Here is a 14,086-nt window from a genome sequence, read left to right on the forward strand (position 1 = left end):
TTTACTCATGTGTCTACATAATTCAATGATTATTAGTAAATTTGAAGAGATGTATATCAAAACAATTCAGTTTGACATTGTCGTCACCAGAGAGATTTTTTTTCTGTTCATTTGCAGACAATACTTCTCACCTGCTTTGCCAGAAAACAGCTAATCTATACTTCCTACCTCTACAGGCAGACCTTCCATATAAATAGAACCATGCAGTATATGATCTTTTAAGTCTGGTTTCTTTCTATTAACACAGTATTTTGAAACTCATCCATACTTTATTATATGTGGATAATGTACTTCTTTTTGTATCTGAATGGTGTTGCCAGGAATCCTTGGTGTTTCAGGGATGATAAAGGCATTACTCCAGTCTCTATCTCCATTATCAATGGAGTTCTTCCAGCTTGTCTGTGTCTCCTCTATTTCCTTTTAACATCAGAGGGTGGTATGATTTGAGAGAATAGCCTTGAAACACATACATTATCCTATGTAAACCAGAAAACCAGTGTGAGTTTGATGTATGACACAGGGCACACAAAACTTGTGCTCTGTGACAACCTGGAGGAATGGGATGGAGAGGGAGGTTGGAGGGGTTTCAGGATGGAGGGCACACATGTATACCTATGACTGATTCACATTGATGTAAGACAAAAACCATCACAATATTGTAAATTAATCATCCTTTAATTAGAATAAATAAATTTAAAATATAAAGAATTTTTAAAATGCCAATCATTGGATTAGGATCCAAGTTAATTTAGCATGACCTTGTTTAACTGGTTACATCTGTGAATAACATATTTCCCAAATAAGATCATGTTCTTAGGTTTTAAATGCACTTGGATTTTATGTGATACAATATGCAACCAGCACACATTTTATTTATCATTTACCAGTTGATGGAAATGGAGACATTTCTAGCCCTTGACTGTTATGAATAATACCACTGTGAGTATTTGGGTGTATGTAGTTATGTAAACAAAATTTTAATTTCCTTTGCATAGATATCTTGGTGCTGAACTGCTGTATGGCATGAGAAATTTAAATTTTACCTTAAAACTGTAAGGTATAGAAATAGTGTTTAACTATAAAACATATCAAACTAGGCAGTATACTAAGCCCCTGGGTGTATTATCTCATTTAATTCACATGAAAACCACATGGAATAGCTCTGTGAAACCACATGGAATAGCTCTGACTCAAGCAAAGTGAATGTTTTACATTCTCTTTAAAAAGGCCCAGAAGTTTATGCTTGCTTCATTTTCAAATGACTTCACATGGATGGTTACCTGATTAAGGTAAGCTTGGGAAACACCAGGAGGTTCTTGTATCTGTCTAAGCATCCTGGTTGTTGTTTAGTCACTAAGTTGTATACTCTTTTGTGACTCCTTGGACTGTAGCCTGCCAGGCTCCTCTGTCCATGGCATTTCCCAGGGAAAAGTACTGGAGTAGGTTGCCATTTCCTTCTCCTTGGGATCTTCTTAACCCAGGTCTCCTGCCTGGTGGCAGATTCTTTACCACTGAGCAACCAAGGAATCCCAAGCTTCCCAGAGCCCATCAGAAAAATTAATGAAAGTTTTTTTAAAAAAAAAACAAGCTTGATTACACAGTTTGGACCACAATATATAGTCCAGGTAATCTAATTAATAATACTTCTGTGCTAACACCTTATGCATGTGTTCCAACTATGAAAAATAATTAATCTTATATGATGACATCTTATGCTGAAGTTCTAAGATGTCCATTTTTTTACATAACTTGACTATCATTTCAGCATCATGATTTTATCTATATATAATATCTTCATGTTTAAAAGTATTGATAGAGGATGAATACAAATAAGAATTTTTATATGTTTATTATATCAAAAACTCACTGCTGTTTAGATCTCTCTTATAATAATAAGGTATTTTATTTATTTTATTCCCAAGTTCACTGTACTTAATAGATTGATTAAAGTTACAATTCAAATGTCAAGAGATAGATTTAAGGTGACACAGACAGGTGGCAAAAAGCAATTTGAAAAACATTTGAAAATTGAAATAATGTCCAATAACAGACTCTTTTTCAAATTGTCAAAGATTCATAGTCACAAAGGTAATCTTGATTAACCTGATGGAAGAAGTTAAGTTATAAATCTTTTTTATGTTAGATTCCCAGCCAGACAAACCTATGTGTTCCTCTAATAGCACATGACCTACACCTGACCTCTTAGCTCCAAAGTCCTCAGCCTATCTCTGCTTTCTTTTCCCAACAGACCTCAATGTTTTTTCACTTGGCATTTTTATTTGACTCAACTTCATTTCTCTTCTTAGATTATGAATTGCTTTTATATTGTAAAATGCCTTATCGATTCTCTGTACTTACGAGTGAGGTTTACATGAACACCCTTTAAATCATCTCACAGAGTTTTCCTTCCAATCACATGTATTCCTTAAGCCAATATGCTGCTGTTGTTGCTGTTAAGTCGCTTCAGTCGTGTCCGACTCTGTGCGACCCCATAGACGGCAGCCCACCAGGCTCCCCCGTCCCTGGGATTCAACTGCTGGGACAAGTAGTACCAAAATGGAACTCTACATAGGCAACTTTTTACAGATGAAAGTCAATCAATGCTCAATCATGAACAAATATAGGAGCTGCCACATGATCTTTATTTTCTGGAAAATTATGTGTTCTTTTAAGAACTCCAAAAATTGAAATAATCCATTTTTTATTGGTTGTAAAAATACAAAGAACAGTAATGGTATGTTTCATCAGGCAGAAAATCTACTGAACAAGACCAACGATATTGGGTTCCACTTCAACACATTCTGAAAAATTACATTACAGGGCTGTCAAACACAAATTCCAACCAAAAAGCCATGTTTGTACAGAAGCAACAATCTGAAGGACAAAGTGAATGTCGCCTTACCCTAGAATCTCCAAATGTCGTGCTTCCTGTGATTTAACTGTAGTTTTTCAGGGATGAATTAGCTTTCTTCGTAATTTTAACCTCCTATGACAACAATGCAGAAACAGTTGCTTGTTCCACATAATTGATAATTCAATAGAAAATATAGAACTAGGAGATTTTACTATTTTCTATAATGACAATTAAAACTAAATCTGAACTTTCTTCTTTTCAATGAAAAATATAAACTATCTAGAGTAATTGATTTCTAAAAGTTGACTTGAAAGGAGAAAGTGTATAAATTTTGAATTCCACTTTTAAATGTGCCACCTTGCCAGAGAGCTGCTTCAATCATCTAGGAAACTCTGTGGTAAGCCTTGCTTTGCTTGACGATTTGTTTTTGTATTCTGAGGGAGGATAAGACTGAGACACAGGGCATCTAGTATTCCTATTTCCACCCCAGGTTCACTATTGGTACCAAGCTCATTCCTTATTCATCCTGCTCCATTATATTTAGTCTTTGGATGCTGATCTGTGATGCTTGTTTGAGTTAGACTTCTGTCTGCTCCATCCTGCATGAAATTGTGTTGCATAAAATTGGTTTGAATTACCTAAAATTCACTGAAATCCTCTATAACCAATGTCATGATTGCCTATTACTTATAAACTTAGATTCATAAAGCAAGGAAAAAATATATCTTTTCAGCACTCTTAAAGCGTGCTTTAAGTGTGCTTAAAGTGTGCTTAAAGTGGCAGGGATTTTTGTGCATTTTATTCTCTTCTTTATCCTCAACACATAGAAAAGTGTCTGGCACATGGATACTTGCCTATTAGGTTGGGGCAAAAGGAATTGCAGTTTTGAACCATGAATTTCAAATCATTATAAGTAGGCCCAAACACATCTTTATTAATCAAAATAGGAACCATTACAATCAACATATTTTTACCAATGCGAAATGTTTGCTTATTCCTGTAGCATAAAAATCCATGCTTTGGGATTTGATGAACTCTTGGAAATCATTTTCTGCCTCCTGCTGGTTGTGGAAGCATATTCCCTGCAAAAAGTTGTTGAGATGCTTGAAAAAGTGGTAGTCAGTTGGCAAAAGGTCAGGTGAATATGGCAGATGAGGCAAAACTTCATAGCCCAATTCGTTCAACTTTTAAATATATGTATATTTAATTGAAGAGTAATTGCTTTACAATATTGTGTTGGTTTCTCCATACATCAACATGAATCAGTCATAGGTACACACAACTTTTGAAGTGCTAATTGTGCAATGTGCAGTTAGGCGTTGTCATGGAGAATAGGGCCCATTCTGTGGACCAATGTCAGCCACAGGCATTGCAGCTCTCGGGGCATCTCATCAATTTGCTGAGCATACTTAGATATAATGGTTTCACCAGGATTCAGGAAGCTGTAGTGGATCAGACCAGCAGCAGACCATTAAACAGTGACTGTGCCCTTCCTTTTGGTGCAAACTTGGCTTTGGAAGTGCTTTGGAGTTTCTTCTCAGTCCAACCACTGAACTGGTAGCCACTTTGTCATATAAAACCACTTTTTGTTGCATGTCACAATCCAATTGAGAAATAGTTCATTGTTGCTTAGAATCAGATAAGATGAAACTTTAAAATGACAAGTATTTTGATTTGTGGTCAGCTCATGAGGCACCCACTGTCAAGCTTTATCACCTTTCCAATTTGCTTCAAATGCTGAACAACCATCGGGATGGTTGACATTGAGTTCTTCGTCAAATTCTTGTGTACTTGTAAGAAGATCAGCTTCGATGATGGCTCTCAGTTGGTTGTTGTCAACTTCTGATGACTGGCCACTACACTCCTCATCTTCAAGCCTCTGTCTCCTCTGTAAAACTCCTTGAACCACCACTGCATTGTATGTTAGTTAGCAGTTCTGTGGCTAAATGCGCTATTGATATTGTGAGTTGTCTCTGCTGCCTTATGAACTATTTTGAACTCAAATAAGAAAATTACTCTAATTTGCTTTTTGTCTGACATCATTTTCATAATCTAAAATAAATATAAAATAAACAGTGAGTAATAAATCATTAGAAAAAAAACTCAAAAAGAGGGAAATGCAGATTAAAATGATGTATAACATAACCACATTTATTGAGGACATATTCCAATATAGAATGACAAATTTCAACAATGCAAAAGCCACAATTTCATTTGCACCTACCTAATATAAGTATTTGTTTAATAAATATATTAGCCCTTTTTCTCGATTTAATTACTGCTAATACTTTTGAACTGTGGTATTGGAAAAGACTCTTGAGAGTCCCTTGGACTGCAAAGAGATCCAACCAGTCCATTCTAAAGGAGATCAGTCCTGGGTGTTTTTTTGGAAGGAATGATGCTAAAGCTGAAACTCCAGTACTTTGGCCACCTCATGCGAAGAGTTGACTCATTGGAAAAGACGCTGATGCTGGGAGGGATTGGGGGCAAGAGGAGAAGGGGACGACAGAGGATGAGGTGGCTGGATGGAATCACCGAGTCGATGGACATGAGTTTGGGTGAACTCCAGGAGTTGGTGATGGACAGGGAGGCCTGGCATGCTGCAATTCATGGGGTCGGAAAGAGTCGGACACAACTGAGTGACTGAACTGAACTGAACTATGCTTAAATATACTTCTGCCAAAAAAAACCTATGTAAGATTTACCCAATAATATCCAGTTCTTGCCTCAGCTACATTTGGCCTTGTTCATAGTAGCCCAACTGTATTGCAGGCAGATTTTTTTTTACCATCTAAGCCACCAGGGAAGCCTGACTAATAATAGTAGCCCAACATCATGTTATGAACCTAGAAGGAGAAAATTATTATCTAAGGGTAAAATACTAGTTTAAAAAGCTGAAAGACACTAAAGTTTCAAAACATTGACCTTAAAACTTGTAATTGAAGGAAACAAAATAAACCTCACAAGAGAAATTCTTGATGAAGACTTAGGGTATACTTCAAGCAAGAGGCATGAATGTATCTTTTTTTAATTAGCATTTTATCGCAGGGTTGACCATAAGAGAGTAATTTGAAAACAAAAATAATTCACTTTAATATTACAAGAACTAAAATCAGTGTTAAGTGTTTTTTCTAGAAGTGGAATAATGGCTTTTGTGTGTATTTATTCATTCTGTCCGTGTCCTTTATGTCATTGATCAGTTCGGTTCAGTGGCTCAGTCATGTCCGACTCTTTGCAACCCAATGGACTGCAGCACGCCAGACTTTGCTATCCATCACCAACATCCAGAGCCTGCTCAACTCATGTACATCAAGTCAGTGATGCCATCCAAACATCTCATCTTCTGTCATCGCCTTCTCCTCCCTCCTGCCTTCAATCTTTCCCAGTATCTGTCTTCTCCAATGACAATAATGAGCATGTGTTTTAAAAATGGAGGAGACATTTTCCAGAGAAGAATATATAAAAGGAGGTCTGTGATAACTAACTCTACAAACTAAAGACCATGCATGCATACTGTGCCTTGGAAATTTTCATGGATGAATACTGATTTAGCTTAATCAATATTTTCTTGGCTTAATAAGGCCTTTATTTTCTGTGTCTAGGGACATTTTATGATTCTTCTCTTCAGTGCTGATGGCTTTGCCTCTGTCATAATTATTTCTTATCTGAAAGTGAAGTGAGCAAAGCAAACCAAGAAAATGCTTACCAAGGCAATTTATACTGACTGCCCCTGTTCTCCTTCAGAAACCTCAAGATTTTTCCTCTCCCTCTTATTTGGTCAGTGTCTCTCAAGCCTGAATATAGTTTGAAATTAACCTTATCTCTCATTTTTCTTTTATCTCTCCTTTTTCTTACCTACTTTAAGCATTATTAAAAAAAAAAAACTGTGTTGACAAAAACAGGTATTGTCAACAATTATTTATATTACTATTTGTGAGAGGTTCATCCTCATGCTAACTCATTTCATTTTCATCAAATCAATGTATACTTTCCATCTTACAGAAGGCAATTAGAATAAGAAAGTGACTTTATTTCAAATCACTAATTTAGTAAGTGAATCTGGACTTGAATGCACCCAGAATTTGAACTCTTCCATCCTTCTGATTATAAGAGTTAGCACACTGTCCAGTGTAAAAGAAGAGATTAAATCCATGGTTGAGTAAATGATTACATACGTGTATGGTTCTGTAAATATTTCTGAAATTGGTTTTTTTTTTTTTCAATAAAGCATGCCACATGTCTTTATATTGCATATATTTGCAGAAATCCATTAAATATATAAGTGATCAATGTTGTTAGTGTATATTGGAACCAGAAGAGTAAGTAAATAGAAACTCTCAAAAACAATTTTAACACAAAATACTTTGTCATTTTTACTATTATTAATTTTCTGTATTGTGACTTTACCACCTGTGACTCAAGTGATAAAGAATCTTCCTTCAATGCAGAGACCTGGGTTGGATCCCTGTGTCGGGAAGATCCTCTGGAGAAGGAAATGGCAACCCACTCCAGTATCTTGCCTGGAAAATTCCATGGTGTTGGCTGGTACTTAATGGTGACATTTACTATGCTATTCACTAGGAACAACTAAGGAATAACTTGCTAAGGAACAACTTTATCTGATGAAATATATGCTCACTCTGATTTTATTTTGTTTGATTCGTTTATGTTAGTTGTATTTATAATAGCACTACTTAATTTAAAGAAATATAGGCGTACCTTGGAGATGTTGCAGGTTAGATTCCAGATCACTGCAATAAAATGAATCCCACAATAAAGTGAGTCACATGAATTTTGGGGGTTTCCACTAAATATAAAAGTTATATTTACACTAATAGCCTAAGGGCAGTAACATTATGTCTAAAAACAAATGTGCATACCTTAATTTAAAAAACACTTTGCTGGGATTTCCCTGGTGATCCAGTGGTTAGGAAGCCACCTTGCAATGCAGAAGACACAGGTGTGATCCCTGGTCAGGGAACTAAGATCCCACATGCCATAGAGCAACTGACTTCTGTGAGCCACAGCTGCTGAGCCCTCACACCACAACTAGAGAGTCCAAGTGCTACAACAAAAGGTCGCACATAATGTAACAAAGATCCCGACTGCAGCAACTAAGACTTGAGGCTGCCAAATTGTTTAATTAATTAATTAAAACAAGAAAAAATACTTTTAGTATTTGCTAAAATTGCTAACCATCATCTGAGCTTTCAGTGTGTCATAATAAAATTGCTGGTGGAGGCTGTTGCCTTGATGTTGGTGGCTGCTGGGTGATCAAGGTGGTGGTTGCCGAAGATTGGGTGGCTGTGGCAATTTTATAAAATAAAGCAGCTTGTCCTTGTGACTCCTTGGTCACAGTATCCTTGTACTGCTGATACTTTGATGCGGAGTCTTTCATGTCAGTCTGGGGGAACTTCATTTCATCCAACCCTTGCTGGTTAACCAGTGCACCTTGCTCTGCACATGATTATGAACTTCTCAGAAATACGCTTGAACACCTCAGGGTGGCAGGGCTATTGCAAATGAAGGTGGTGAACTTTTATACCCCCTGGGGTGGGAGGTCACAGACAGCTGCTTTCACGTAGTTGGGGATTTACTTGACAAAAATACCCGCAGTTCTTTCTTTTTACTTTATCATTTTAAATCGAAGTATAGTTGATGTACAGTGTTTCAGGTGTATAGCAAAGTGAATCGTACACAATCACACACACACATATATATTCTTTTTAGATTATTTTACATTATAGGCTATTACAAGATACTAGATATAGTTTCCTGTGGTATACAGTAGGTCCTTGTTGCTAATCTATTTTATATATAGTAGTATCTGTTAACCCAAATTCCTGATTTACCCCTCCTCTCCTTTCCCCCGTGTAACCGTAAGTTTGTTTTCTATGCCTATAAGTCTGTTTTGTAAATAATAGCTGCTGCTCTTGTTTTGGAGTTAAGTAGTTGACTGCCCACCTGCATGGACATGCTTCCCCTGAACCTAGCAGCCCAGGTCAGGCAGTAACCATGGTGGGAGTCACAGGTGGCCATTGAGTTCTTGGAGTGGAACATCTGGTGAGTGAGCTCGGGCACCTTGAGGACCCGGTTTTGCTGGCTGCCCCTGTTGGTCAGTGAGGTGAAGACGTGCAGGCAAGGGAAGAGCACCATGCTCATATCTGGCTGTCACAGATCAGCATTGAGCTGGCCTGGGAAGCACAAGTGGTGTGGTCAGCTTTAGATTCCTGTAGCAGATGGCCCTCATTATCAATGCAACAGGTCTCATTTGTGTTTTCTAAGAGCTGATGGAATGAGAGAGGGCACTGTAGGGCTCTACCATCGGTGACACCTTCGGCAAGGTCTGCTGACAGATGAGTGTAACAAAGATGATAATGAAAAAGGTGGAAATATTGAGAAAATTGCCAAAATCTGACACAGAGACTATGAGACAATGTTGTTGGAAAAATGGTTGATGCCACAAACCTTCAATGTGTACCAAACAAACAACCAAAGTCTGAGAAACTCAACGTGAAGCCCAGGGTAGGAGCCATGCATGTAGCATGTATTACATAAGCCAACAGAGGAAATGAAAAAACAATATTATCATTTATTTGATTATGCAAGTTTTGTAAATTCTACTAACTCTGTATTTACTTCACAAAGGTAAGTTACTAAAATATAACTACATTTAAGAACAGAAAAAGAACTTCCCTGGTGGTCCAGTGGTTAAGAATCCACCGTGCAATGCAGGGGACATGGGTTCAATCCCTGATCTGGGAGGATCCCACATGCCAAGAAGCAACTAAGCCTGAGTACCACAACTACCGAGCCTATGCTCTGCAGCAAGAGAAGCCATCACAATGAGAAGCCTGTGCACCACAGCTGGAGAGGAGCTCCACCTCCCCGCAAATAGAGAAAGCCTGTTCACTCCAACAAAGACCTGGCATGGCCAAAAATACATAAATAATTTTTTAGAAAGAATAGAAAAGACATAAAAGATTAGAGAAAAATAATGAGCATACAGAATTATAATGAATTCAGATTACTTTGCCATCATCTTTTCTTAGCTCAGAGAACCCAGCTGAATACTGTAGGTGATGTTCCATGGGTTTACTCTATAAATCAATGATGATGAATGTTAGTCATTATTAAGATTATGCCTAAGGGGAAATTGACTCTATATAAAATATGTTGAAAAAATATACTTTTTAATGTTTTAAATAAAAAAAAATATTAATGATATATAGTATAATTTTGCTACTGATCTTCTATTGTCAATGCTTTACCTCAGTCAGCCAAGTATTGATCCCAATGAACATGAAGTAATAATGTCTAGTAACATACACAAATTGGATTATGAGAGGCTAGGTTTAAGATAAAACAGAGTAATGGAAAGTAGGAAATCCATTTAGGAGACTGAACTGTTACAGAAGAAGAACTACTGTTGTGCTTCAAAACTTTAATAGAATCAGCTATGTGATGTAAGGATGCATGATCATATTAGATGATCTCTTGAGGACAGCTGTATTCTGTAACTACAGAAAAGCAAATCACTCTTCTGTAGTATAGAAAACAATGTGTAATCAAAATGTCTTTTTTATTTGAGGTGTACTAGTTGCTCAGTCGTGTCTGGTTCTTTGCAACCCCATGGACTATAGCTCACCAGGCTCCTCTGTCCGTGGAATTCTCTAGGCTAGAATATTGGAGTGGGTTGCCATTTTCCTCTCCATTTCTTTGAGGAAAGTAATATGAAACACTGTAAAGACTGCATATGAAAATGGAATCAGCTATAAGTAGAAAAACTAGAAAGGTGTTTGTGCATAAATTTATGTCAGACACTATTGTCAAGTGTTTGTTCTGTTTATAGCAAAACAATAAACAAAGGATTAAGACTGGTTGTTAATCCATTAAGATAAAGTTACATGTAAGATCAAATTAGGCTGTTTTTATTTATTGGTATTTGGCATATTACTTTATTGTTTTTATCTGTCATTTAAGGTCATGAAGTAAGGATATTCTTATCATCAGACCCTGTTACTCTTTATTCTTACAACTGTTAGTTCTATATTCTCTTTATCCTAGTTGGCAATCATGTTACTAGTTAGTCTAATTCTTTGCTAAAGATCAAATAATCTTTATACTAAATATTGATGTGTGATTTCTGTTACTGAATGGACTCTGACTGTTACAAAACTGGAGCTTGTTTTTTATCAATGAAATCATCACCCAAGGCCAGTCTTAGAATTTTAGCATGAAGGATTTCATCTCACTATAAGTTGTTAGGCTATTATTCCACAAAAGTTCTTTAAAATATTGAAACAGAATAAAACTACAGTTTTTTATACTGCATTGTTACATTATAAACATCTTAAATTTGACTACAAGGAAATAATATAATATATTTATTATACAATTTTTGCTTATATGAACTTAGCTGAGATGTGAATTGCATATGGTAAACTGCATATGTTTACCATTAAAAATGTGATGAATTTTTTAAATTGCATACTTCTATAAAATCACCACCACCAGAATCAAAATATAGAACATTTATATTATGCCTAAAAGATCCCTTATTCCTCTTTAGAGTTCATCATTCCCTCTGTCCTCATTTTTCCAAGCTGGGCTATTAGAAGAAATCTGTGAATATTCATGTGTAAGTCTTTGCTTGGAATTTTCTTACTTCCCTTGTGTAAATAACTAGACATAAAATTATTGGATTATATGGTAGAAATTAAGAAATTTCTATATCAATTTCTAAAATCATGTGTAATTTACACTCTAATCATCAATATACAAGAGTTTTGTAGTCCTCCACATTTGCATCAAGTCTTTGCTCCGCCAGACTTCTAAAATTTTCATCAAAAGTAGGTTTTAGCACTTTAATAAATTGCTTAAAGACAAAATATTTTCAATATCATTACTTAGGAAATGAAAATTATAACTATATCAAGAAACAACTATCAAAAGTTTATCAATGAATTGATTTAGCACCTTTGTTGAAAACTGACCATATCAGCAGGTCTATTATGGACTTTATTTTGTTCTATCAATGTATAAGTTTAGCCTTTTGACAAATTCCACAGTCTTGATAAGGGTCAGCAAACCATAGCCCACAAGGAAATTGAGCCCACTGCTGCCAATTTTTATAAAGTTCTATTACAGCTAAGCAATCCTATTTGTTTAGATAATTATCTATGCAGCTTTCATTCTACAGTGGCAGAACTCTACCATAGTAATTGTGAAAAGACAATATATAGAGATTGCAAATGCTAAAGTACTCACTGTCTGCTCCCTTTCAGAGAAAACCTGTGAACCCAGGGTTCTGATACTATAAATTTATATTCTAAAATTTGGTATTGCTTTTCCTCCCAAGTTTGTTCATTTATTTAAATTTATTTTGCAAATTTATCTCTTTATCAACTTTAGAATGGACCTGTTATTTGTTTTAAAAAGTGTGCTTTACTTTGATTGGTATAGTTTTATATATACACACACATATCTATATATATATTCATTTTATATACAGTTGGTTGGTATATGTATACATAATTTATACATAGATGTTTATATTTATGTTCACTCAGATATTCACCATTTATTATGTTTATTATTCTTAATAATTGAAACTTTTATCTGAAATAATTAATTAAATTATAAGAATTTAACATTTCTCTCTCTTATTTGGATCAATAGTTTCTCTTTGATTGTCTATATTAGAATATGTTTTACCTTTGCTCTTTATTTCTTTTAATCATAAAAATGTTTCTTCACTCTCTTTTGGCCTACATATTTTCTGCAGAAATGCCAAAAATCATTCTAATAACTGTTCATGTATATTTCACTTTCATGAAAGTGAAAGTCACTCACTCATGTCCTACTCTTTCCGATCCCTTGGACTATACAGTCCATGGAATTTCCAGGCCAGAATACTGATGTAGGTAGCCTTTCCCTTCGCCAGGGGATTGCCCTGACCCAGGAATCAAACCAGGGTCTCCTGCATTGCAAGAGGATTCTTTTTCAACTGAGCTATCAGAGAAGCCCCATCTATATTTAATGTATATATTTTTTCTATGTGATTTCTGGCATTTCTATTAATATTGGCTTTTAGTAGTTTAACTTTGAGGTGCTTGGGGTGTGTGTATGTGTGTGAGTGTTTCTATTTATCCTGTTTGGATCTTGATGAACTTATTGAATCTATAAATCTGTCTTTTTTTTTTTCCTAATTTTGGGGATATCCAACAATTATTTGTGTAAACACTTTATTTGTTCAGTTCTCTCATTCACCTTATCATATCAATTAATACAAATGGTCAAAGCTTCTTGGGTATATGCCACGTGTCTCAAGGCCATTGACAATTTTATTCATTAATTTTTTCCTCTCCTCTTCAAATTGGATAATATTATCTCTATTAATCTGTCTTCAAACTTCCTGAATCTCTCCTTTGAAATCTTCTTTCTGCCAGTAAGACTTCCTTCTCAATATTTCATTTCAGAGACTATATTTTTCCATTCTAAATTTTTCTTTAAAAATTATTTCTACTTATTTGTTGAAATTTTCTATATTTAGTTCATTTGTATCAATTACGAATATTAAAAACTGCTTTGAAGTCTTTGACAAACTCATATCTGGGTAGTTTTTCATCTGCTGCTCTTCACTTTCTCAAGAAAAATCTTCCATTTTATTCAGCATTTTATATGTCAGATGATTTGGGATTTTATCCTGGACACTGGGAACCTTGTATTGTGAATATTCTGAATTATTTTACATTGTTCTGAAGCTAGTTGATGTTTTGTCTAGCAAAATTTAGGTTGGACCAAAAACCGGCTATGTCTTTGGTGAGCTCAGATTTCAAATCACACTGCTTTCAGATTTTTTGTTTGTTTCTGCACAAGTACACAATCTTAGGGAACTTATATACAGAATATGGAGTTTCTTTCTCTGATTCTTTTCTTCCCAGAGTTTGCTGATCACTTTCTGATGACCTTTGTTCTCTGAGGCTCCTTCCCTTGGTTCTTATTTCTAGAAATACAGCTGTATTTCTGGTTGGCATTTCAGCCACTCTGTGACCTCTAATAGGAAATACATTCATATGTGTCACTTACTTTCAGACTGAATTCCTCCAAATTTTCTCTGTATTTATTCACTCATCAGAGACCTCAAGTTGTTTTATTTTCTATTTTGTCCAGAGTTTATAATTGTTGTTTTATCATCCAAAAAGTTGTGACATTTTAAAGTCAGAATAC

At 35.4% G+C, this 14,086-nt stretch overlaps 1 pseudogene; it reads right to left on the reverse strand.

The window, feature by feature from the left end:
* Positions 1–3,788: 3,788 nt before the first annotated feature.
* On the reverse strand, positions 3,789–9,010 carry LOC113907737 (annotated as a pseudogene).
* Positions 9,011–14,086: the final 5,076 nt, after the last annotated feature.

This window comes from Bos indicus x Bos taurus, chromosome 17 (assembly GCF_003369695.1).
Source record: "Bos indicus x Bos taurus breed Angus x Brahman F1 hybrid chromosome 17, Bos_hybrid_MaternalHap_v2.0, whole genome shotgun sequence".
Classification (NCBI taxonomy): Eukaryota; Metazoa; Chordata; class Mammalia; order Artiodactyla; family Bovidae; genus Bos; species Bos indicus x Bos taurus.